Source organism: Ambystoma mexicanum, chromosome 3p (assembly GCF_040938575.1).
Source record: "Ambystoma mexicanum isolate Mex_15411 chromosome 3p, UKY_AmexF1_1, whole genome shotgun sequence".
Taxonomy (NCBI): domain Eukaryota; kingdom Metazoa; phylum Chordata; class Amphibia; order Caudata; family Ambystomatidae; genus Ambystoma; species Ambystoma mexicanum.
Window position 1 is genome coordinate 545,056,186 of NC_090925.1, and position 22,548 is coordinate 545,078,733.

A 22,548-nucleotide genomic window follows, 5' to 3' on the forward strand; every position below is an offset into this window, starting at 1 on the left:
ATTTCACTTCTATTTATATTTTCAAATGTTTTCTGTCTCCTGGCCGGGCAAGTCCTCTATGTCTTTCTCACTTGCCCATGGGGTACCTCAAGGGCCGGTCTTATTCCCCTTTTTCTTCTCTTTGTACACATGGTATCTTGCAGCTACTATTTCCTCTTTTGGCTTATCTCATCACTTTTACGCCAATTAGACTCAACTGTTACTATCCTTTTCTTCTCTTTCGACTTGCTTAGTTGCTATTAAATCTTGAATGTCTTCCCACTTTTTTACTCTTAATGCTGGGAAGACTGAAGTACTGTTTTTTCCTGCCAACACTCTTCCTATCCATCTTCCTCCTTCTTTCATATCTTTTCCTCCTTCTAAGCTCCCAATCTCATCTACGGCTCTTAATCTTGGTCTTTACTTTGACTCGAATCTCTCCTTTTCTCATCACGTTTCTCTAACTTCTCACTCATGTAATTTTCATCTTAACAACAACCATAAGGTTTGCCCGTTTCTCACAATTCAAGCATCTAAACTCTTAATCTCCTCTTTAATCCTTTCTCAACTTTTCTACTGGTCTACTGTTCTGTTTGGGCTCTCTAATTCTCGGCTTGCTCCTCTTAGACCAGTAATTAATTCTTCTATTAGTCTACAGTGTCTTATCACATATTGGGATTCTATTTCTTCCTTTCTTGCAGCATTCGACTGGCTGTCTTTTCATTCTCAAATGAAATGAAATTTTCTCTGTCTTATTTTCAAGTCTCTCTATGGTCTTGCCCCTAGCCACCTTGCTGCACTAATATTTTTTTACATTCCCTCTCACTCTCTTCTGTCTTCCTCTCAGTTTCAACCCTTTGGCTCCTCGTCCTCCCTGTGCTCAGTTTCATTTTCAATCTTTTGATCTTCGTGCCCCCCTTCACTGAAATGCTCTTCCACTTTATCTTTGTTCTATATCTGTCTACTCTCTCTTCTGTCGTTCTTTAAAATCTCATCTACTTCAACATTCCCGAGTCATCGTTTTCTAGACTTAATTGCTTATTGATTTTATTTTGTACTGTTTCTCATTTTTATGTTCAGCGCTTTGGCTTAAGGCGCTTAATACAAGACAAACAAAATACAAATACAAATCAATGCTGGGAGGCCTTGCTAGATGCCATCAAAACCACAAGACCTTTGCAAAGGTATTATTGACTAGTATCTCCCCCCTTGGTCCATCCTTAGGCCCTGGAGATTGGATAGGTCAGTTTAATACCTTTTGAAACCCAAAGAACATATGTTTTGAACGTTGTGGTCTTTGACTTCCTTTTCTCCCTCTGTGTCATTACTCATAGCGCTGCATCTATTATATCTTTGAATATTGTATGTCCTTTCTACAAGGGTGGGTTTTACAGTGTTTTCTAGTTAGTTATTATTGTACATGGTGTGTTTGATTAAAGTATATATTTGAATAGAACGTGATTGATTGTATTCCTATAGTTTTGATTGTTATGCTTCACTGTTTGGGTTGCTACTAAACCACATCCATACCCCTCTTAAGAGCATAACCTCCCATCACCTCATGTTACCACAAAAGGGGAAGGAGGTGTATCTCTTAGCTGCGCCTGTTTTGCTTTATGATTGTGTTGGCTCTTGGTTTGTGGAAGTGTGAGGGCTGGGTGGGCGCTTTAGACTCTACTTACCCTTGTACTGTTGTCGAGCGGAAGTAAATTTGTCACATTGATCGTCCAATATTAAAGCATTTTAATATGTGATTTGACTCATCTCCTTTTTTGAACAGAGCCATTTTATTTCCGTCCAATCAAAATACTGAATTGTGACATTGAGCTAGGGGTGGATACTAAACACATTCTGGGTTATCATGTTTTAAATAACCCACTTTATGGGGCAGTACTGGTTATGTTGCTGGATGATCAGTGTCCAATACCGGGGCCCATCTCAGTAGTTCATTGGTCAGGTTGGCAGAGCAGAATTGTTTATTGATCAGTGCAGAAGACATTATGAATTAACACTAGCAAAACATTAAATAGTGAACGAGGGTAGTATTACAGAAAGATTGCTGCTGTGCATGTACAACTGGCACAACCATAGTGCAAACATTATTTTCTATGTGTTTTTTCACCGGGATAATGTTCGTCCTACTCATAGCCACCAGAGTGTAATACAACACCTACTGAGAGCTGAGACATCATTGTTGCATCCATAGTATCTGGTATATCTAGCAAACCCTACAGGGGAAGGATTGGAGGGAGTGGATTGACGTTGCCCAGAGACCAGTTTTGCTTCATCTGGTTCACAGCGCAAACTGGTCCCTTGGAATATTGCTGGTTTAGCAGGACATATGGAGAACTGAAATTGGTGCACCTTTATTCGAGCTTTTGCCTTGGGGTTTCTACCGGAATGCTGGGCTATTGATAACACTGATTTCCAAGGATATCAATCTTTTTCCATTAATGCACTCAAGGGTCTCCTAGGCTGTCCAATTGGGCAAATGATAACATGGCTGAATATAAAGATGAACTGGTGGGTAGTGGTATGCCAGACAGGAGACCCTCACTTATAGGACTTAGTGGCACGTGCACCCGATGGTCATACCTATCTTTTTTAAATGTTTATACCAGACGCAGTGCCAGAGATCCCCCTGTTACCTTCATGAAGATAAATGAATTCATTGGCAATAGGGAGGTAGTCCATAAAGTAATAGCTGAAGATTTTAATCTCCAGCTAGAACCAATTAGAGAACTTGATGGATTGTGGGAGGACCAAGATCAAGCCTGGGACATACCATCTCTAGTGGCAGCATCTCAATGGAGGATACATAGCAAGGCACTGGACACAGCTCGCATTATTTACTATTTGGAAATGCAAGCATGTAATGGAAGACATGCACTTGATAATCCAGCCAAAGATACATATATTGGCCAGCAATCCTCTTCACTCATAGATTGCATTATGATTCTGGCTACAGACTGGCGCCTGTTCACTTATTTTGAGGTACTCAACAGGTATGACAGTGACCACAAAGCTCTGGAAGCTACTCTCCAGTGTGTGGGGGGTAGCAGGGGGTACCTAAATCCATTCAACAACCATATGGAACCCAGGGAATCAAAGTAGCAGGAAATGCCTGTGAAACACTCAAATGGTTTAAAATATTGGAGGGGAATAAAACACCAGAGATATACGAGGTCTGCATTCCTTAAATTGAAAATATTTGTAGAGCCAGTAGTTCTGACTGCATGATCCTGAATGATTTAGAAGAAATGGTTGAGAGTATTCTTCCCCATGTTACCGATAGCCGAAAAACCATGAGAAAGCACACATTAAAGCAGGACACATTATATGATTATGAGTCTTTGGTGGAAAATCAAAGGTTCGTGGAAAGCCTGGCAAGTGGTCCAATAGTGGGTAAAACACACCTGAGGAATTGTAGGGGGTACTACAAAAGCTTGACGAGACCCAAGTAAGCCTCCCATGTGAGATTTAAGTGGGATACATTCCTGGAAGCATTTGAGAAAAAGGATACCATAACATTTTGGAAGGTGGTTGGTGGTAGAAGTGTAGAAAGCGAGGATTCACTCTACTGTATTATTAACCAGGAAGAATGGCATTCCCATTTTTTAGATTTATATATTAGAGGTTTCCAGGAGAACCCATGGGAAATTACCAGGAGGAGAATTATTATGCCTCTTGAGCCCCCTTCTCCTCGCTAGAAATGAAACATAATGGGGCTAACATTAAGCCAGAACAAAACCAAAACAATCGTCTTTAAACCAAGAAAGTCAAAGAAATGCACCCTGAATGTGATGGTGGATGGTCGCAGGCTAGAACAGTTTGCACATTTCGACTATCTAGGCCTGCGATTCCAAGAAAATTGCTCATGGTCTGCACAACTAACAAAGGCTTGTGGAAACTTAGATACATTTAGTGGTGTGGCCAATGCATTCCATAATCGCTGTGGTGGGGGAGCAGTTTTGCTGGCCCTTGGACTCAGCAAGAAACAGGTGGTTCCCTCTGCATTATATGGGGCGATGAATGGGGGTATGTTAAAGCCCCAAAACTTGTGGCAGCAGAAAATGTATTCATAAAAAAGCTATTGAGGCTACCCCAGGGATCACCAAATTCCATAGTTCACCTGGAAGTAGATTTGTGCCCAATAGCGGACCAGGTCAAAGCCAGACCAGCTTTGTACTGGTCTACACTGTGGACAATCAAGGGCCTTGAATGTTACAAGGATGCATTGAGCCACCTGCTGGCCCACGAAGGAGGGAGGAGCCTCCCGTGGGCAGCACATGTGAAGGAAATCCTCGGCAGTCTCATACTACTGGGATGTGGGCCCAGCCAAATGTACTGGTAAAGACACCATTCCGTAAGAAATCAGGAGGTCTATGTGGAATTCATGCCAGGGGTTGAGTCAGGGGCCTTGCTACCTCGAGACAGAGGGGGATTTTGGGTACGAGGAGCATTTGGATGTCATTAGCCGAGCCTTTGCGAGAACCCTATATCTGGAGTTTAGAATGAGCCTGCTCAAACTCGCAGGTTTTACGAGCACATGGAAGGAAGTGAACACAAAACTATGCCCCCTGTCCATTTTGCTTCTCTGTGACCGTTTGCTGTCACTGAGGGCGCAACACTTGAAGCCCATTTTGTGGGCAAGAGGCATTACCAGTACTAGAGATGCACTGGAATGCTTTAAAAGCACAACTGAAATATTGATAGTGAATTTGGTGGCTAAATGCATGCATCATGCCTGTCTACGTAGAGCTTGCTTGCGTAAGGCCGGAGGGGCACATGTGTACTGAGTGGGACATAACCACATTTCACACTGCTCCTTTTGCTTACCTTGCACAGTGTATTCATCCCTGTGAAGAATACCATTTAGAGGGAGGTTTTGTATTTTGTTGAAGGAGTTAAAAATGCCTATGTGTGCATTGAGTCGAATATATAGTATTGCAGCCAAAATAGCACTTTCTTCCTTTGCAGAGAGATTCTGACGATACTATTTTACCTTGTGATTTGACGCTGTAATTGATGCACTTTTATTGATGAATTACGATGAATTGCATATTTTCTATGTAAATTGATTTCATGCAAATGCTGGTTTTATGGCCTATGCCGAATAAAACGTTTTGAACTGAACTGAACCTAGTCACAGCCCTTTTCCCCAGTGCACAATTGCATTGAAAGAATATGTTTTTTGTACCAGGACAGTTTTTGTCCTGCTGGTAATTGCACTTGTGTTGGTGCAAAGGTTCTATAATATCACTGAAAAAGTGCTTTCGGAGGGGGGCAACAATGTCTGACTGCCTCGCACACTAGCAATCAGGAAGACAGTTAAGATCAGTATTTTTCCAGGGACTCCTTTTCCAGAGTGTGAAAAAACAGACAGAAAATGCTAACAAACGACATGCCACCAGAGTTCCATTAACACCAAGGCCATCGAAGGTTGAAGAAAGCAAGCTGAACTCTTCAAACAAGCATTCACCTAATGTACCCTGGTGGTCCAGCATCTCCCAGAATGCAGTGCTGTTTTTGGTTTACCCTCCGCTCGAATACCGCTGGAATATATTACATGTCCACAGCTTGCAAACTGGTTGTCTACCACAGAAAAGGCCCATTTTTATCTCCTTCTCCCTGTTATTTTCTCTTCCCCTTACCTGTAGCGCCCTGAAGCAACCTGTTATTCAAATGGTGTGAATCATATCAAAGTAAATAAAATAAATAGCTTGACTCCACCATGCCGAAATATATGCCTTCAAGATTGATTGAAAAATGCAGAAAAGAGCAATATTTAAGGCGCAATTCTTTTTCAACACAGCCACTGAATCTAATTTAAATGTTGTTAGTTCCTTTTTTAAAGTTCAACACGCAAGATACATTTGCCTGGAAAGGTCTGTGCTTGTCCCTTAACAATTATGATAATATCGCCCTTTTCAAGATAGAATTCAGCGTAAGTATTCATTTTGCAAAAGGGAGAGACAAAACATGGAAAATAAGATCATAAATAGGTTTCTGCTGTAATAGCTAACGAAAGGCTGAGCCATATTGTTTGTTGGTGTCACTTTGAGTTATTGATTATACTGCACCTGTGTATCTGCTGAAACAATCGGCTGGACTAAGTAGTGCATTAAAAACCTTCAATGCTTTGTGACGCCTTCTGCATACAAAGTAGAATAATGCAAATGGTTACCCACAGCATAGAATACTGTGAGGAAATGCTTGATGAGCCAGGCGGGGGATGGGGCGTCTATGGGGCTGGGTTGTCATGCACATCTCCCACAGAAAGCAGCAGAAGAGTTGCACTGCATGTCAGGGACAAGGAGCCGCCGCAGCACCCGGGTGGTAGCACCTCTGCAGAAACAAGCCTGGGAAGCTGAAAAAGATAGAGCGGAGCAGAAGGGACACCCTGTGAGAAAAGGCCCAGATGCGGTAGAAGCAGGAGTAACACCAGAACCCGGCATGAGGCAGAAACCCTCGGACTGGTGGAAATCACAGCGTTTGAGCTTGACCACCAGGTAATTTGTCAACAAGGTTTTCGAATACCTCCCTTGCAAGGTAGATGGATTTATTTAGATTACCAAAGGAAATGAGAATGCCATCAAGACACACAATGGGAGACTTGTACGAGAACGACTTACCACCTCATTGATAAAACTTTGAAAGGTAGCTGTGGCACTGCAAAGCCCAAAGGGCATCGCAATATGCTTGTATTGTCCATATTGGGTTCCCCACACTTGATGCATAATAGAGTATACGCTCTGCATAAGTCCAGTTTGGTATATATCAGTAGTAGAGGAGACCCCCTCTCCTTCCCATTTAAACTTTTGACGGGTGGGAACGCCCCTTTTATGTCTTAGTCCTGCCACCTTTTGATATGGTTTTAATAAAACTTAATATGCATTTCACATAAACAGGATATCACAGATGATGTTAATTTTATATCAAATGTATATTTTGTATATGAAGTGTTTTATAATTTTATATCAAATTCATATAAAGTGAATATATATTTTATATAAAAATGTGTATAAAACTGGGATCATCCGGCTGTGGTGCTGCCTGGTTGAGGGCTAAGTGAGCTATGAAGACAGAAACAGTGAATCTAGGGTGTTTGCAGAGTGACGTGTTGACGAAACGAGAGTGGGTTTGTTATCTAAGGCGATAGGTATCGGGTATGAGTTTTATAACTGATGTCAAGATTTTATAATATGAAGGAGAGGGGCTAGTGTGATGGCTATAGATTGGATATAAACGGATTGAGCTATAAATAGGTTTAGTATTTTTATGCAAATAAAATCTGAATACAAATGATGTTTTAAATGTGAATAAAAAAGTTTTTTTTATAATAGCTGATTGTGTTTTTAGGCTGAACTGGGGTGAACATGCCTGGTCATGAACGCTGCTGCTTGACCGACTATGGAGGACAAAGGGCCTCATTACATGGTAGGAGATAACCATGCCGCTATTAGCAGCATGGCTACTCCCTTACCGCATACCGGGTCCAGGTAGGCGGTATGAGGACTTACCGGGTCATTCCAACCCTGGAGGACCCGGTAAGTCCCCATTCCAAATACCATTCCCGATTCCCATTTGAGCCCCCATAGGGCTCAATGGGAATGGGGAAGGATCTTATAACGGTACCGCAATTTGCGGTACCGTTATTTGCTCAGAAGTCCCTCAGCGGGTCCCATCCTTAACACCTGGTCAGACCAGGCGTTAAGGACGGGACCCGCTGAGGGACCTCGTAGTAGGGCGCTAAGGGATTACCGGCACCGGTGACCTTACCGGTGCCGGTAATCCCTTAGCGCCTACCGTGTAATGAGGCCCAAAGAGTGCTCTGAAGACACGGACTGTGAATTTAGGGTTTTGCAGAGTGACACAGCGATGACATAGGAGTGGGGGTTTGACATTTAATGTCATAGGAAGCAGCTGTACATTTTGTAGAGAGTACAGATGACATCATGATTTTATAATGTGAAGTACTCGGCTAGAGACTTAGCTTCAACAGCTAGTAACATAAAAGGTGAATATAACTTTGATATAGACAGCAAATAGAGATGTGCACGATAGCCCTATGCAAATAGGCAAAGTGTGCTTTACAGGGCAAGATAAAAGTTTAAACTTAATTGAGTGTAAATAGGGGTTGGCATGCTAGCCCTATCTAAATAGGCAAAGTGCGCTTTACAGGGCTAAGACAAAGGTTTAAACTTGCTACAGTGTAAATAGAGATTGGCACAATAGCCCTGTGTTAATAGGCAGTGTGCTTTACGGGGTTAAGCCAAAAGTATTCAAGCTATTGCCTTTGGCAAGACTTGTTTTTAAAAAAAATATTGAGAACCATTTGCATTTTTATATGTAAAGTGTGGTTTACAGCGCCAATGGGAAAGGCCAATGCATGGGCAGTGCCAGATAAAAATATCAGTAGCAGAGCTCTGCGCTTGTTTGCCAGCACAACGTGTTTTGCCTTTTAAAAATAAAGAGTAAAGCTTTCAGATAAAAAACTATTGGCATTGGATAATGCTTGTTTCCTTTAAAAAACAATGCATGTATGACAGAGAGCAATGGTTGGTTGCACAGAGCCTAGACAAAAGTTGAAACTGATGACTTTGGACAATGCTTGCTTCAGTTAAAGAAAGAGTGAAGATTTTACATAAAGTGTAAATCTTAAAACTATGCCCTTTGACAATTTGACTTTCTTTTAAATAATGCACTTAAGTAATGTGTGTCTCTTGAAACTAGACCCTTTGACAATGTGGGGTTTTTAAACGTAAACTCATGGACATTCTGATACAGAGCCACACACTGCATCACTAGCTGCGGCAGGTTTATTTATGAAGCTACAGCTGATGCAGGGTCTTGGCACATGGGCTCTTGCATCAGCTGTGAACTGCCAGGAATTTGCCGACTCACAGCAGTCTTTCAACTGTGTTTTATGCCCAGCCATCAGATAATATTGTAAACAATTATTTATGGTTGTGGTAATGCATTCACACACGTTATTTTGAAAGTGCAGCTGCTTCATGATGTTCAGCATTTTGCAGACTTTTCAAAAAGACATCTGTTTGTATTCAAAACCGTGCTATGTATTCTGCAGTGTGATGACCTGGGCATGAAACATATATACAGACCTGGCTATCTTGAGGTTTCAGAGGTTTATGAAGCAAACAGTGAACATGTGGATTATTTTAGGACTGGTGATTGAATGGTCATTTTTGCTGTGTCATAAAGACCATGGGCCTCATTCCGAGATTGGAGGTAGCCATTGCCCTATTTGCGCCATGGCTGCCTCCAATACCGGGTCCGGCACCGGTCTGGTTCAATGGGGACTTACCGGTGCATTCCGACCCTGGAGGGACCGATAAGTCCCTATTGAACCAACCATTCCCCATTCCCATTTGAGGCCTCATAGGGCTCAATGGGAATGGGGAGGGAGCTAATAACGGGCTCGCAAATAGCAGTCCCATTATTAGTGCCCTGGTCCCTTCCCGCTAAGGGACCTCGGAATTGGGCGGTAAGGGATTACCGCACTGGTCTCCTTACCGGTGCCCAGTATCCCTTACCGCCCAACTTGTAATGACCCCCCATGTCTTATTTATTGTTGATATTTGAATAGCCCTCTTATCTCTGTCAGCTGGTGGTGCAAGGGGAGGTGTGTGGGGGTTAGCGGGTTCCCTTAAGAACCTTACGTTTCACTAAGGAGGGACAGCCCGTCAGTGAAGCATCTGAATTCAGTGTTTGGAGTTAAACTTTGATGGAAGAACCAGCCTGAGGCCTACTGGGTGTGGAGGACAGCTCCCTCTTATAACACCAACTAAATCCCGGTAAAGGTGAGTTTTTTTAAAAACTACGTATATATTTTGTTGGTGTTTGAAGGCATGGGCTTATTGACATATTAGATGCACAATGCGCTTGAGGTTGTAACTTTTGTGTTACATGTGTGATTGACTGACTGGGATTTGTGTGCAGGGAGAGATAATAGATTCTGCACTGGGCATTCTGCGATCAAGCTGAAATTATCTTTGTAAGTACTGAGCAGCACTGTTTTGTATTTAACAGCTAAGATCCGTTGGAGCCTGTTTGATGTATTAAACAATACAAAAGTATAAAACTATGTTTGTAATTTAAACTCAGAGCCTGGGCAAAGTGGCAAAATGAACGTAAAGTGTGTCAGCGGAAAAAAAACAAATTATGGAGGAACCCGTCTATAGAACTAGGAGGGGGGCACCCAAATTCAGAACCACAGATCAAACCATACCAAAAGCAAAGAAATTTAGAAACCATGAATGTTTTATTTGTATTTCATTATATGTTTAAAATATACATATTAAATCATGTTTCGAGCTCATTATCTGAATAATACCATTTAATTAGAAAATTGAAAAACACAGTACTTTTCTAAAAACACGACTGATAATTCAATCAATGCTAACTTAATGTAGCCAAGCAGTCTGAACGTCATGTCGGTTGAAGGGGATCATCCAGCTGGCGGTCAGAGGCTACGGCCACATTTAACAATATAAGAACCGCCGTAGCTTACTAGACAAGGTAATGTTGGTTACTTCTAAAGTTAAGACCAACAGAAAAAAGAAGGGGTGCCGTACGTCAACTACTATTCTGTCATGACCTATTGAATACACTGGGTCCTACATGTAAACAGACAGTAGTTTCGATGGTACAAGGCATCTAAGCTGATTCACAATTGATGCCCATCTTCTTCAGGACGGTGCACTCCCATCAGATGTATGCCACAGGATTTTATAATGTGGAAAACTGCATGTGTAAGGCGATAATGCGTTCAGCTGTAAAGATTTGTGCAGGCTGAAGCCATAATTTTGCCTAAAACTTAAAACAGAAGTAGAAAGACACACACATCAGTCACACGAATTCAAAAATAATTAGTGCAATAAATATTACGCTAAAACTTAAACATTTACGTAATAAACTAAAAATATGGTTTTGGTAGGAATGATCTTGTGAATAACGAACAGGGAGAGTGCCTCCCTCCAAAATGATAAGGCAAAAAATCCTCCAAACTTGATAACGGGAGAAATGGGTATAGCAATTGAATTCTTAAATTACCATTGTCTCAACCTTGAACGCTGGTCACCTTTTCCCGAATGTGAATCCTGAGAAATAAATGTAGGCCAGCAAAACCAGTTCTCTATGAAGTAGAACTGCGGAAAACAAAAAGCGACAAGTAGGGACATGTTATGATCACAGAGAGGCAATGATAAATTAGAAACCTCTCGGAAAAATAGAAAAAGACCACCGAGGTGCAGTCCTTCCCAATGTAGCCATAGGGCAAAGACATTCTGCTCACCTGAATAAGGATAAACAAGGCGAAAAAGACATTGATCTTGACATTGTGTTGCAGGCGACAGATGGCATCAAGGCGTCTGCAAAAAGTTGTCCTATCAGGATGGAATGTTGTTCGGCGTGGCGTAATGAGCACACCAAAAACTAACTAGATAAATAAATAAATAAATAAACAATATGCCGCCAGTGCAAGGTGTTATCATAACACAACATAATTGTTTTGAGATGGTCGGCCTGATAGTAATCGAATTGTGTTCCCAAATGTTTCGAAATATTTCAACACAGAGCAAAATGCTCAGCAGATGTGGTTGCTGCCGTGCTCATAGAAGTGTCAATAATGCAAAAAAAGTAAAACATTCCTGAATGTTTTAAAGCGTTTTGCAGAGCATTTTCAGCAGTTAACTAAAGCAATAAATTTGTTATAGGCGATGCATGTTATTATAACACCCATGCAACTGACTAGCAGTTTCCCAACCATTAGTAAAAGCCAAATATATCTGCTTGGGAACAATATCCAAATAATGTCCCGTTTTTCAAAATGCACGTTGCTAGAGACGCAGAGCCTCGGCTTTCAGAATGTGGCTGCAAGCCTTACAAATATAAAGTAGGCAGATGGACACGAGATGCATGTAGACAAAGGCAGTAGTACCTCGGCTCTTAGCATATGGCTGCAAACTTTCCAGTAATTAAATAAACAAACAAAACAAAACAAAACATCCCTACCCGACTTACCTAAACAATGTTAGCGTCTTGAAATTGCATACATCCATGCCCCCGGGATTTCAATGAATCTCACGAGAGTTGTCAACGGCAGGGGTTTAAATAGCCAAAAGGGCGGATGACAAGGTAATTAGTCAAAATAAGCCCCAGCTGGAAGTGCATGTGCACGAGCCCAAACTGGGAAGGGAAAACACACTTCTCCCCGATGCTGTGCAGTCCCAAAGACTCCAGCTGAGGCAATAGCAGTAAACACACGTGCTGCAAAGTAAAAAAGCGTCAATCTGCAAGATCACCTCGTGAGCAGTAAATCTTACTCGGGGGCACATTTGCAGACTACTGCAAGAAAGTTGCACAAAATGTTCAAATGAATGATGGCTGTGAATACTATTAATGGGATGGTTAACAAAAAGAAAGAGAAAAACAGCCAAATTGCAAGTTGCAATGTAAATAAAGAGGCAGCATAAAATTAATATATGTGTATTTCCACAGGCTAGTGAGGGGAATTGCCAACCCTGACCTGTGGAAATATATAAACTAAAAAGAAAAATTGCAAGGAAAAATTACAAACTACACTAATTTCAGGAAAAAACTGAAGATAAAATAAAAATAAATAAAAAAACTAATAAAAAAACTAAACTGCAGATAACATAGCGCCTAAAATAGAAACTGCAATAGTTTCTATAGAAAAGCTAGAAGTGAGAAGATAAAGTAATATCGGCTGCCGGTGACATAATTCGAACTTAGACAAATGTAGAGGCGGTGGCAGCCCATTCCTCCTGTGAGTTGAGGCCTACAATATGGCTTTGGGTATTATAAATCCACCAATTTTCTCGAATCGATAATCTATTACAGAAATTTGAGGGTCAGAGCATCTTACTTGTTCAATTGCCCACCAGCGTAAATCGTCGCAATTATGACGTTGTTCGGAAAAATGAAGAGCAAGAGTGGATGTGAAATTGCCAGTGCGGATCCTGGACTTGTGCTCAGAAATTCTGAGTTTTACGGGTCTAGAAGTTTTGCCAATGTAGGTCTTATCGCAGGGACATGTAACCGCATATATAACGTTCTTGGAGTTACATGTAGTGTGATCCCTAAGCTTCCATACCCTGTTATTGATGTTCACAGCCGAGGTAGCTGTGGTAGACCCGCAGTGGCAACAGTATCCGCATGGAAAATGGCCCTGCACTTTGTTCATGCCCCACATCTCAGTGATGGTTTTGGGTCCTGATGGAAACGAGGACCTGTCGGCTTTGGAGAGCCAATTCTTCAGGTTTTTACCTTTTTTGAAAGCAAACATGGGAGAAACCAGATCTGGGTGGTTCAATTGTAAAAGATGCCAATGCTTGCTAATGGCTTTCTTAATAGCCGAATGATGCGTATTATAAGTCATTGCGCAAACCATTCTTGATTGGTCCGATTTATCACGGTTATTCTTAGTTAAAAGGATCTCGCGATGTTGGTGGCGTGCTCTCTTGCGAGATTGGCGCAATATATGATGGGGATACCCTCGATCCAAAAGTTTGTTTTCAATAATATCGGCCTGTTTGGAGAAATCTGTTTTATCTGAGCAATTGCGCCTTGCCCTTAAAAAGTGGCAAAATGCACATGTGTGAAGGAAAACTAGCGCTATGACTTATTATTACATGTGGAAGCTGCATTAGGTGCTTTGTTTATTGTGAGATAAAAAATAACAATGTAATTGGATGGTTAAAAGAATATGACTAAAGTGAACTTGAAAAAAATGTTAGTTAGCTGGTGTGAAAGCTGCCTGTAGAATGTTCTCTGTGGGAGATAAGGATAGCGTGTAAACTATACTTATATTTTTCTTCACTGTGGTGATTCTGTAGAGACATACTGGGCCTCATTACGAGTTTGGCGGTAGCCATGGAGCTATTAGCTCCATGGCTGCTGCCAAACTGGGCTCCTTTACCGGGTTCCCAGAATGAGGAATTACCGGGCCACTCCAAGTTCGGAGGGCTCGGTAATTCCTCCCTCTGGGAACCCGGGCTCGGACCTTCCCCATTCCCATCTGAGCCCCCATAGGGATCAATGGGAATGGGAGAGGGAGCTAACAACGGGCCGATTACGACTGGCCCATTGTTAGCTCGCTCTTCCCCTTGCGGGACCCGGTAACAACGCCTAGTTTTACCAGGCGTCCTTACCGGGTCCCGCGAGGGGACCTCGTAATTTCGTGGAACGGGTTTAACGGGTTAACCCGTTCCGCGAAGGTTGTAATGAGGCCCACTGTATCTCTTATGAAACGTGTCCATAGATAATGTGCTCACGCAGCTCTTTGCAGCCTTCAAGGTGGGGGTGGCATTATATGTGCAAGGAAAACTTATTTCTACATGTGGAAACTGCATTGGGTGCTATGGCACGCAGTACTATCTAGCCAATGTGACCAACTGGACATGAAATACATTTTAGTTAGCCAGTGTGCGCCCACCAGGCTGCGCATAATACTGACATATCTTTTAAATTGTAATCCACTGCAAAAATATTTATTTTAAACAATGTGACAAACTTACCATGAAAGAAATATTAGTTTGCCAGTGTACGATCAGAGTGTTGCACACATTACTGACAAAATTTTTAAAACATCAGGTTCCTGTAAAAATATTTATTTTAAACTATATGCTAAACGGAGAAAGAAAATAAATGTTAGTTAGCCAATATTTGCTCAGAGCATGCGGCTTTATGCAATTATTTAAACCTACAGCAATTTAAAAAGAATTAAAAAATGCTTAGGCCTTTCAGGCTGCAATTGTGCACTAATATAGAGACTGCAAAAGGTTTTGTCTTCGGGGCTATTACCTAATTTGGTGGTAATTTGCACGGTAAATTGGCATTAGCTCATTTTGGTGGCAATTTAGTGGTGAGCAAATGGTTTACACTACCCCATATGATAAGACAAACCTTTTCCCTTTTATAACTATGATACACTTCAGGCTGACTGTAAGCATGTACACAGACTTAGCACATTTATAGGAACCCAGTAAGATCATATATAATGTCAAAAATTGCATATGAATTGCCAATGACTTATCTACATCATCAGTTTATGCCTTTGGAGGGCTCGGTTCTCCCTCAGCATGCATGGTGAAACACATTCAGACAGCACACCAGCCTCTAGCTTGCATTATATTGTCCCTTTTGTTTCTTATTTTTTAGAGGTAAACCCTTTTACCATTGTGATGTAACCCCCAAGGTGTTTCCCAATTACTTTTCCCACCTGAAACAGTAATCATCAGACATATGAGAAGAGAAAAGAGAAGAAAAAAATAGACACTCACTTTTCTGTTATTGCAATTATTATTTTGATACTATATTTGATTATGAAACAAAATAGAACATTTCATGATGACAGTTATGAGCTCTTACCCACAGATCAGCACCGCGGCAGTTATCAAAGAGACACAACTTTTTTATTTTTAGTTCCCCCATGTGAAAAATACCAATGTCTTATCTGTGCAACCCCTCTTTGCTCCTGCCTGTACAGAAGCCTTTGCAAGCCACACTATCCATAGCACTCCCGAGATGGCCTGGGGCTTCCAGACAGATATGACTGCGGCCCCTCTGCAGCCGGCAGCAAAATCCAGCACCCAGCTGAAGCACAGGAAAGAAGAGAATAAAGCCCAGCCTTTCGGTTCAACCCCATATTTAATCAAACTACCTGTCAATCAGGAGCACAGCTGACTCCACCAGGACACAGCTGAACACCTCCTATACCCCTGATTCCACTGTCCAATCACTTCATGAGAGCATGGACGTATCAACTTATTTCCTGCACACACAAAGGACTCTCAGAATGCATGAATAAAAAAATGCTCATTCATTTCTCATTTCGTTTCTTTTTTAGTTCAAATTTCTCTTTCATGGAGAAAAACTAAAACAGAATTTCCATCCATGTCCACTGACATTGCATTGCAATGTTAATCAGGAGAACTAATGAGTTAGTGGGATGTTGTCAATAGGGAAATTAGTTAATTAGCATAGGTCATTTTCACAATGCAATTTTACACAGATGGGAATTCCCATAATCCATATACATAATGCACTTTGAATTAACTGTTTTTTTCTGCATTCTGCTTTGTCATGGAAAGCCCGATTCACTGTTAAAATGAACCAATATGGCATTTCACCTGCTTCATATCATTTCTCATCACATTTCTGCATTCAGACTAATTCCACTAAAATGATGATCTGTATCCATAATCTGCTAGAGGTTTTGCACCCATTTTATTTTTAAATTGACTGCTTCTATTGAAAACATTGGGGGTCATTGCGAGTTTGGGTACTCTGAATGGGGACTTAATGGGTCATTCCAACCTTTGAGGACCCGGTAAATCCCCATTCAGAAAACCATTCCCCATTCCCATTCGAGCCCCGATAGGGCTCTATGGGAATGGGGAAGGAGCAAATAACGGTCCCTTAACGGGTCCTGCTAAGAACGGCTGGTTAGACCAGCTGTTCCTGGTGGGACCCGCTAAGGGACCTCAAATGTGGCGGTAGGGGGTAAATGGCACCGGTATCCTTACCAGTGCCGTTAACCACCTACCGCCATACTCGGAATGAAGCCCATTGTCATCCGCATTTGCACCCACATTTCTGGCTGCTTTTTAAAGTCACTGCCATATATCCTTACATATTTTCCCTCCTTTTCTGACAATTATGACTGCTCGCAATGTCATAGTTGGAGGAACTATACCATCAACTAAAATGTATGTGTCACAGGATATCTCTGGGATAGCTCAATATCAATCATTAGATAAGTAACAGTTGAAAATAATACCATGGTAATGAAAATGAACATATGGATATTTCACAATGAATAATTGCTTGAATGTAAAGCAAAATAAAACAGAATAAATAGAGTGGGTTTATCAGTCCTCACATGTATGTACATATGTAATAGAATAACATGCGTGCACACTCCCGATTGAAGTGTACACATCCAACAGCTCATATGCCATGGATTGGTCAAACCCCATAACATTTCTGAATTATAGGGCCTCATTATGATCATGGCGGTAGGGGTTTAATGGGGCCGGTAGAGCTGCCAGCCCCGTAAAACCCCTACCGCTTCATTACAAGGTTTGCTCGCAGGACCCTGTAAGGCTGCCTGGTAAAACCAGGCATCCTTAGCGGGTCCCGCGAGCAGACCAGGATGCAAACAACGGGTCCATCATTAACAGGCCCATTGTTTGCATCCTCCCCATTCCCATTGAGCCCTATGGGGGCTCGAATTGGAATGGGGATGTACAGGGTCTGGGTTCCTGGAATGGGGAAATATCGGGCCCTCCAAGGTCGAAATGGCCCGTTATTTCCCCATCCCAGCAACCCAGACCCGGTACCCAGAATGGGGGTAGCCATGCTGCAAACAGCGGCATGGCTACCTCCAGAGTTGTAATGAGGCCCATTGTCTCTATCTATGTATTTTATGGGGTAAACATATTTTTTTACAAGCATGTTTGCACAAAAATAAAATAGTAAAATAAAATTAAAATAAACAACTTCCATCGTCCCCAGTTCAAGTGGAAACTGGCAGAACACAGCACAGCAGTATGCTCTATTAGCAATAAATGAAATACAAAACGTATTGAAGATGAACCAGGCAAAATGAGGACCAATCCTGTTCATTTTTTGATACCCGGAATCCTCATGACCATGCCTCTAGGTGTCCTATCCATCAGACTTTACACCAATATTCTGCATAACAGCATCCTTAGCGAGATTCCTCTGATTTCTCCAGTGTGGCACTCCACGAAGTCCCCTTCACAGAAGTCATCTCTTTTGGCATCTCAAGCTCCTTATCTTCAACCCCATTCTTCAGTCCGGGGGTTTCCTGGGGTGTCCTCCCATGGACTCCAATCCCATGGCCTCCGATCCATCGTCTCAAGGAACTGCCCCTGCCAGGATAATATGTTAGTTGAATCTAAAGCAAATAGAAAAGAAACAGGTTAAGTACATAGCATGGAACAATTGTCATGCATAAAAATCTTACCACACAATATTAGAATAGCTCAGTCTGATTCATAGCACTATTTTAAAGGCTAAATGTGGCATTTTTGTTTGCTCTTGTTTACTCACCAGACCATATTTCTGATTACTCATGGAGTAAAATATAAACCACCTCATGCATGCATTTTTGTTCAACATGTCTTCCATTAGACCAAAATGCTATGCTTTTCTGATCATCACTTTAATTGCACTGTTAACCTTGTTCTTATTGCATTCATTACATTCAACCAGTCTCCACCAGTCTCCACCTGTTCAAATCTTTTTATCTCATGCTTTGGGTGGCTGGGCTTAATTTGGTTGACATGAACACATTTCTCTGTCACCATTTCACCCTCTGTCTTCATTATTTTATATACAACAGGGGATATTTTATCTACAATCTCAAACGGACCTTGCCATGCCACGAGAAATTTAGAATTTTTGTGCCTGTTCTTTCCAAAATGGTATTTGTACACCTGATCACCTACTTTATATTCTTTTACAGATGTCTTTTTATCATAATAAGTCTTTGCACTTTCAGCAGCTCTTTCCAGATTCCGCTGTACAAATGCAAATGCATGTTGCAAGTGCTTCCTCAATTCTTCCACATATTTGTGAACTGTGGATGCACTAACAAGTGTTTGCTCGTGTGTGTCCTGTACAATAAATGTTGTGGCAGCACAATTTTTCTTCCTGTCAATACTTCATGAGGGCTGATGCCTGTTGCTTTAGCAGCAGTCAACCTAATGACCATTAATACTAAAGGTAACCATAGATCCCAACTGGAACCTGCCTCAGCTACAAACTTCTTTAGTATCTCTACTATAGATCTGTTACTTCTCTGTACATTTCCAGAAGAAGCGCTGTTTGTGCACTACAGTCTGGTGCAGGAATGCACTCCACCCACTTCGACATTAGCCATACCACCGTTAAAAAATATTTATTTCCACTGGCTGATCTTTTCACAGGCCCAACATAGTCGATTTGTAAACCTGACCATGGAAGGGTTAAACCTCTTTTCATTAATGGATCTCTAGGCATTGGTGAAGCAGGTTTAAATTGTGCAGATACCAGACACCCTCTGGTGTATAATTCCACATCCTAGGACATATGCGGCCAGTAAGCATAGTCCTTCAATATTTCTAAAGTTTTTTGTGAACCCCTGTGTCTTGCAGTTATTGCGTGGTGTAACATTAGCCCTCTGAATGAAAGAGGCACCACCCACTGTACTTGACCTGTCACAGACTCCCTAATCATCAGACCATCTTGTAGTTTAATTCTTGTTTTGTTCTTCAACAACGCCCTCAGCTCTTCCTTTCCTCTTGTAACCATTTTTAGATAGGGGATTTTGTTTGGGGTCTATCAAATGATTATAAAAAGCACACTAGGTCCTCTTTTTGTGCCTTAATCAGATCCTGATCTGGCGTATCATAACTCCATTGCACCACAGGTTGTTCAACTTCTTTTGGAGATTTGGAGCGTGTAAGTGCATCCACTTGTATTTCACCAATTAGGTGCTCAATGGGCAATAATTCTACCATGACAGCCCCAATTTTGGCTAATTGATCTGCTTTGTCATTTCCCTCCTTATCCTCTCCTGGTGTCTTTAAATGTCCACAAACTTTCCTCCAGTGTATTATCAAACCAATCTCTGACACTAGTTTATCTATAGCTTGGATCATTCTCCCATGTCTGAGGGGCTTTTTGTTATATTTGAGCGTACCCTTTGCTTTCCAGCCAGGTAAATAGTCTATGAAAATGTTTTGTGCATAATCAGAATCAGTTACTAGGAACTTTTTTTTTTAATTTGGTTTCAACTGCGGTAGCAACTGCCTTATAAATGGCAGCTAACTCTGCTATTTGGCTACTCCTGGCTCCAATTCTCATCCCTATACTAGGAATGCCCTCACAGCTTATCCAGAAATATCCTATCCCTGCCATCAGCTATATGGTACGCACGTCCATCTACATACACGGTTGGCAAATCTTTGCACACATTTTGATTAGAAGCTTTGTGTGGTTATTGTTCAAATTCATTAAAATTGGGCTGTATTTCCAGCTCATCAAAATTACATTAATCTGCAAAATCATGCAGATCTGCTATCCCTTGAGCGATTGGGCTCTTTTTATTCTGTCCATATCTTACTTCCACAGGGAATCCCTGCAACGCCAATGTCCAGGAAGTGATTCTTGACTGTGCTAGATTGCCTTATCTAATCCTTCTACTTTGTGAAAATTTAAACGGTTGGTGATTTGTTTCAATAATTGCTTTCTCTACATGAATAATGGGACGAAAATGTTGCAACGCCCAGTCAGTCGTCAGAAGAGCCTTTTCACATTCACTGAATTTAGTTTCAACCTGAGATAACGCCTTGCTCACATAGGCAATAGCTTCATGATTCAAATCATGCTTTTGAGATAACACAGCTGACATACATTGTTCCATGAACCCTATTTCTACAAATAAATCTTGATCCTTTGTGGTATAGGCCAAACATGGCACTTTCATTAGACATTCTTTCAATTTCTTCACTGCCTCCGACTGCTCTTTTTCCCATTTCCAAGGTATATTCTGCTTCAGTAATTTAGTTAATGGTTGAGTGATCTCAGCGCAATTCTCAACACATTTCCTGTTATATCCTGTCATCCCTATTAGACTTCTCAGACTCTTCAGGTTAGTTGGATTTTTCAATTTCTGTATTGCTTCCACCTTTTTCTTTTGTGGCTTCAATCCATGTTCAGTTACCTCATGACCTAAGAAATTCACTTTCTTTTTGCACCATTGGGCCTTCTGCAAAGATACTTTGGCACATGTTTTCTGTAGTAGACCAAGCACATGTCTAATCTCTTCAAAATTACTTCTCAGGCATTCATTTTTAATCAGCACATCCTCTACATAGACAATGGTTCCTCTTTCTGCTGCATCTGGGAGTGCTTTTCTCAAAAATGAAACACCAGCTATAACAGGACTAGCCAATGGACTAAGCTTATATGCCAGTAACTACTCAGCGCCAACTCCGCTTAATCTTGTTTTCACATACAATTGATTGATTGAACCTATCTAATACATCAATAAATACTATTGTCAACCCAGCTGTTCATCTTTCATCTATGCATCCGAGTGAGCTTGCACCGCCTCTGCAGGAAGATACACGGGTGCTGCTGAATGAGGGGTGTATAGAGTATGTACAAGTGGGTGTTACTTCTGTTACTCATATTGAGCCAGAAGCTCTAATAACCGCTATGCAGGGAAATAAGTTACAATTCACTAACACCCCACCACGTCCGGAGTTTACAGACACTTTTGGCCTGATTCATGGAATAATCTGCACTGAAAATAGGGTACTTACACGGAAGTACCCGTTCATCGATTCATGGATCACAATGCGCGGGGCTTACCCGGGACTTGCGAGGAATTTGCCCCAATCCATCATATTACTGCAACCCGATGAACGCCTTGCGCGAGACTCCAAGAGAAGGGCTGGCCGGGCCTGCTCCGCCACCTAAAAGTGGGCGGAACACGTGGAATGAGGAAGAACAAGTGAAAAATGTGGCTGTTACGAGGGACGTTCCTCCGTCAAAGAATGGCAACGCCCATACGCGTACAAAACAAACATATTCATGGAATAGAACAGGGAACGCCGGGTCGAGAAAAAGCATGTGCAAATTCAGAAACACATACACCACGCGATAGCAGCTGTAAACGTCAATGCGCACACTGACAAATGCATACAAAGCACGCTCACTCAACAAACACACTGATACAGCCACAATGAATGCACCATTTGTTGTAGCAATCATCCAGGGACACCGCAACAGGAGGATGGCCAGGGCTGGATCTTCCACCCAAAGACCAGCCTTTTTGGGATGCTTGATGACCAGGTCTATGGCAGGTACAGGTTCCCCCCCCATATCATCCTAGACCTGGTCGCGGAGTGGGAAGATGACCACACATCACCCACCATGTGCTTCCAAGCACTGAGCCCCTTGCAAAAGGTTCTCACTGCTCTGCATTCTTTGGCCACTGGCTCATTCCAGAGGACCACCGCCATAGTAGGTGGCATCTCTCAGGCCACGCAGTCTCACTGCTTACACCAGCTGTTGGCAATCATAACTGTATGTCCTTCTGTCTGCCAGCTTATCTATATGCCCAGAACACCAGCTGAAAGGCAAGCAGTGGTCCAGGATTTTTATGGGGTGGTGCGATTCCCAAAGGTGCTAGGTGCCATTGATTGAATTCATGATGCTCCACGTCCACCTAGAGCAACAGAGCACATCTACCGCAAACTGAATCATTGGCACTCCATCAATGTTCAGGTTGTGTTTGATGCCAAGGGCATCATTACTGAAGTGTATGCCAACTATCCTGCTAGCACACATGATAGTTCGACATTCAGGATGTCCCTGCTACACCAGGCCCTGGACCTGGGAAGCATGGCAACACATGGCTCATTGGTGAGTATAAATGGCCATGCACATGCATGCATGTTGCAGACAGACCAATAGACTCTGTCAACAAATGACAATGACAACCAT